Genomic DNA, 5,399 nt, shown 5'->3' with positions numbered 1-5,399 from the left:
ACCCTAACCCTAGGTGGTACAGGAAGTCGAATGGTATGTTTGGTTTGCAAGAAAAAGCAGTGGAGGAAGGCATGTTGTGGCAGTTTTGTGTTCCCCTTGGGATGCCTTTTTCAGCTGCAGTGTGCCTGGAGCTCTGGGCTCTGTGGTTTTGGAAACCCTAACCCTAGGCGCAACCCTAACCCTAACCCTAGGTGGTAATTTTACTCTCTGGGTTCGGCTGGTTACGAGGAGAAAGCTGTGGAGGAAGGCATGTTGTGGCAGTTTTGTGTTCCCCTTGGGATGCCTTTTTCAGCTGCAGCATGCCTGGAGCTCTGGGCTTTGTGGTTTAGAAAACCCTAACCCTAGGCGCAACCCTAACCCTAACCCTAGGTGGTAATTTTACTCTCTGGGTAAGGCTGGTTGCGAGGAGAAAGCTGTGGAGGAAGGCATGTTGTGGCAGTTTTGTGTTCCTCTTGAGATGCCTTTTGCAGCTGCAGCATGCCTGGAGCTCTGGGCTTTGTGTTTTTGAAAACCCTAACCCTAGGCGCAACCTTAACCCTAACCCTAGGTGGCAATTGTACCCTTGGTGTTCGGCTGGTTACGAGGAGAAAGCTGTGGAGGAAGGCATGTTGCGGCAGTTTTGTGTTCCCCTTGAGATGCCTTTTCATCTGCAGCGTTCCCGGCGCTAGAGGCTTTGTGGTTTAGAAAACCCTAACCCTAGGCGCAACCCTAACCCTAACCCTAGGTGGCAATTGTACCCTTGGGGTTCGGCTGGTTACGAGGAGAAAGCTGTGGAGGAAGGCATGTTGTGGCAGTTTTGTGTTCCCCTTGGGATGCCTTTTGCAGCTGCAGCATGCCTGGAGCTCTGGGCTTTGTGGTTTAGAAAACCCTAACCCTAGGCGCAACCCTAACCCTAACCCTAGGTGGCAATTGTACCCTTGGGGTTCGGCTGGTTACGAGGAGAAAGCTGTGGAGGAAGGCATGTTGTGGCAGTTTTGTGTTCCCCTTGGGATGCCTTTTTCAGCTGCAGCATGCCTGGAGCTCTGGGCTTTGTGGTTTAGAAAACCCTAACCCTAGGCGCAACCCTAACCCTAACCCTAGGTGGCAATTGTACCCTTGGGGTTCGGCTGGTTACGAGGAGAAAGCTGTGGAGGAAGGCATGTTGTGGCAGTTTTGTGTTCCCCTTGGGATGCCTTTTTCAGCTGCAGCATGCCTGGAGCTCTGGGCTTTGTGGTTTAGAAAACCCTAACCCTAGGCGCAACCCTAACCCTAACCCTAGGTGGCAATTGTACCCTTGGGGTTCGGCTGGTTACGAGGAGAAAGCTGTGGAGGAAGGCATGTTGTGGCAGTTTTGTGTTCCCCTTGGGATGCCTTCTGCAGCTGCAGCATGCCTGGAGCTCTGGGCTTTGTGGTTTAGAAAACCCTAACCCTAGGCGCAACCCTAACCCTAACCCTAGGTGGCAATTATACCCTTGGGGTTCGGCTGGTTACGAGGAGAAAGCTGTGGAGGAAGGCATGTTGTGGCAGTTTTGTGTTCCCCTTGGGATGCCTTTTTCAGCTGCAGCATGCCTGGAGCTCTGGGCTTTGTGGTTTAGAAAACCCTAACCCTAGGCGCAACCCTAACCCTAACCCTAGGTGGCAATTGTACCCTTGGGGTTCGGCTGGTTACGAGGAGAAAGCTGAGGAGGAGGGCATGTTGTGGCAGTTTTGTGTTCCCCTTGGGATGCCTTTTTCAGCTGCAGCATGCCTGGAGCTCTGGGCTTTGTGGTTTAGAAAACCCTAACCCTAGGCACAACCCTAACCCTAACCCTAGGTGGCAATTGTACCCTTGGGGTTCAGCTGGTTACGAGGATAAGGCTGTTGAGGAAGGCATGTTGTGGCAGTTTTGTGTTCCCCTTGGGATGCCTTTTGCAGCTGCCGTGTGCCTGGGGCTCTGGGCTTTGTGGTTTAGAAAACCCTAACCCTAGGCGCAACCCTAACCCTAACCCTAGGTGGCAATTGTACCCTTGGGGTTCGGCTGGTTACGAGGAGAAAGCTGTGGAGGAAGGCATGTTGTGGCAGTTTTGTGTTCCCCTTGGGATGCCTTTTGCAGCTGCAGCATGCCTGGAGCTCTGGGCTTTGTGGTTTAGAAAACCCTAACCCTAGGCGCAACCCTAACCCTAACCCTAGGTGGCAATTGTACCCTTGGGGTTCGGCTGGTTACGAGGAGAAAGCTGTGGAGGAAGGCATGTTGTGGCAGTTTTGTGTTCCCCTTGGGATGCCTTTTTCAGCTGCAGCATGCCTGGAGCTCTGGGCTTTGTGGTTTAGAAAACCCTAACCCTAGGCGCAACCCTAACCCTAACCCTAGGTGGCAATTGTACCCTTGGGGTTCGGCTGGTTACGAGGAGAAAGCTGTGGAGGAAGGCATGTTGTGGCAGTTTTGTGTTCCCCTTGGGATGCCTTCTGCAGCTGCAGCATGCCTGGAGCTCTGGGCTTTGTGGTTTAGAAAACCCTAACCCTAGGCGCAACCCTAACCCTAACCCTAGGTGGCAATTATACCCTTGGGGTTCGGCTGGTTACGAGGAGAAAGCTGTGGAGGAAGGCATGTTGTGGCAGTTTTGTGTTCCCCTTGGGATGCCTTTTTCAGCTGCAGCATGCCTGGAGCTCTGGGCTTTGTGGTTTAGAAAACCCTAACCCTAGGCGCAACCCTAACCCTAACCCTAGGTGGCAATTGTACCCTTGGGGTTCGGCTGGTTACGAGGAGAAAGCTGAGGAGGAGGGCATGTTGTGGCAGTTTTGTGTTCCCCTTGGGATGCCTTTTTCAGCTGCAGCATGCCTGGAGCTCTGGGCTTTGTGGTTTAGAAAACCCTAACCCTAGGCACAACCCTAACCCTAACCCTAGGTGGCAATTGTACCCTTGGGGTTCAGCTGGTTACGAGGATAAGGCTGTTGAGGAAGGCATGTTGTGGCAGTTTTGTGTTCCCCTTGGGATGCCTTTTGCAGCTGCCGTGTGCCTGGGGCTCTGGGCTTTGTGGTTTAGAAAACCCTAACCCTAGGCGCAACCCTAACCCTAACCCTAGGTGGCAATTGTACCCTTGGGGTTCGGCTGGTTACGAGGAGAAAGCTGTGGAGGAAGGCATGTTGTGGCAGTTTTGTGTTCCCCTTGGGATGCCTTTTGCAGCTGCAGCATGCCTGGAGCTCTGGGCTTTGTGGTTTAGAAAACCCTAACCCTAGGCACAACCCTAACCCTAACCCTAGGTGGCAATTGTACCCTTGGGGTTCGGCTGGTTACGAGGAGAAAGCTGTGGAGGAAGGCATGTTGTATCAGTTTTGTGTTCCCCTTGGGATGCCTTTTTCAGCTGCAGCATGCCTGGAGCTCTGGGCTTTGTGGTTTAGAAAACCCTAACCCTAGGCACAACCCTAACCCTAACCCTAGGTGGCAATTGTACCCTTGGGGTTCGGCTGGTTACGAGGAGAAAGCTGTGGAGGAAGGCATGTTGTATCAGTTTTGTGTTCCCCTTGGGATGCCTTTTTCAGCTGCAGCATGCCTGGAGCTCTGGGCTTTGTGGTTTAGAAAACCCTAACCCTAGGCGCAACCCTAACCCTAACCCTAGGTGGCAATTGTACCCCTGGGGTTCGGCTGGTTACGAGGATAAGGCTGTTGAGGATGGCATGTTGTGGCAGTTTTGTGTTCCCCTTGGGATGCCTTTTGCAGCTGTAGCATTCCCGGCGCTAGAGGCTTTGTGGTTTAGAAAACCCTAACCCTAGGTGCAACCCTAACCCTAACCCTAGGTGGCAATTGTACCCTTGGAGTTCGGCTGGTTACGAGGAGAAAGCTGTGGAGGAAGGCATGTTGTGGCAGTTTTGTGTTCCCCTTGGGATGCCTTCTGCAGCTGCAGCCTGCCTGGAGCTCTGGGCTTTGTGGTTTAGAAAACCCTAACCCTAGGCGCAACCCTAACCCTAACCCTAGGTGGCAATTGTACCCTTGGGGTTCGGCTGGTTACGAGGAGAAAGCTGTGGAGGAAGGCATGTTGTGGCAGTTTTGTGTTCCCCTTGGGATGCCTTTTTCAGCTGCAGCATGCCTGGAGCTCTGGGCTTTGTGGTTTAGACAACCCTAACCCTCGGCGCAACCCTTACCCTAACCCTAGACGGTACAGGCAGTCTAAGGGTAAGCCTGTTTTGAAAAAAAAAGCAGTGGAGGTAGGCTTTTTATGGCAGTTTTGTGTTCCCCTTGGGATGCCTTTGGCAGCTGCAGTGTGCCTGGAGTTTTGGGCTTTGTGGTTTAGAAAACCCTAACCCTAGGCGCAACCCTAACCCTAACACTAGACGGTACAGGCAGTCTAATAGTAAGCCTAGTTTGAAAGAAAAATCAGTGGAGGTAGGCATGTTGTGGCAGTTTTGTGTTCTCCTTGGGATGGCTTTTGCAGCTGCAGCGTGCCTGGAGCTCTGAGCTTTGTGGTTTAGAAAACCCTAACCCTAGGCGCAACCGTAACCCTAACCCTAGGTGGTACAGGAAGTCGAATGGTATGTTTGGTTTGCAAGAAAAAGCAGTGGAGGAAGGCATGTTGTGGCAGTTTTGTGTTCCCCTTGGGATGCCTTTTTCAGCTGCAGTGTGCCTGGAGCTCTGGGCTCTGTGGTTTTGGAAACCCTAACCCTAGGCGCAACCCTAACCCTAACCCTAGGTGGTAATTTTACTCTCTGGGTTCGGCTGGTTACGAGGAGAAAGCTGTGGAGGAAGGCATGTTGTGGCAGTTTTGTGTTCCCCTTGGGATGCCTTTTTCAGCTGCAGCATGCCTGGAGCTCTGGGCTTTGTGGTTTAGAAAACCCTAACCCTAGGCGCAACCCTAACCCTAACCCTAGGTGGTAATTTTACTCTCTGGGTAAGGCTGGTTGCGAGGAGAAAGCTGTGGAGGAAGGCATGTTGTGGCAGTTTTGTGTTCCTCTTGAGATGCCTTTTGCAGCTGCAGCATGCCTGGAGCTCTGGGCTTTGTGTTTTTGAAAACCCTAACCCTAGGCGCAACCTTAACCCTAACCCTAGGTGGCAATTGTACCCTTGGTGTTCGGCTGGTTACGAGGAGAAAGCTGTGGAGGAAGGCATGTTGCGGCAGTTTTGTGTTCCCCTTGAGATGCCTTTTCATCTGCAGCGTTCCCGGCGCTAGAGGCTTTGTGGTTTAGAAAACCCTAACCCTAGGCGCAACCCTAACCCTAACCCTAGGTGGCAATTGTACCCTTGGGGTTCGGCTGGTTACGAGGAGAAAGCTGTGGAGGAAGGCATGTTGTGGCAGTTTTGTGTTCCCCTTGGGATGCCTTTTGCAGCTGCAGCATGCCTGGAGCTCTGGGCTTTGTGGTTTAGAAAACCCTAACCCTAGGCGCAACCCTAACCCTAACCCTAGGTGGCAATTGTACCCTTGGGGTTCGGCTGGTTACGAGGAGAAAGCTGT

Source organism: Haemorhous mexicanus, chromosome 6 (assembly GCF_027477595.1).
Source record: "Haemorhous mexicanus isolate bHaeMex1 chromosome 6, bHaeMex1.pri, whole genome shotgun sequence".
Lineage (NCBI taxonomy): Eukaryota > Metazoa > Chordata > Aves > Passeriformes > Fringillidae > Haemorhous > Haemorhous mexicanus.
The sequence above is the reverse complement of the archived record's forward strand: the minus strand, read 5'-3'. Positions refer to the sequence as shown.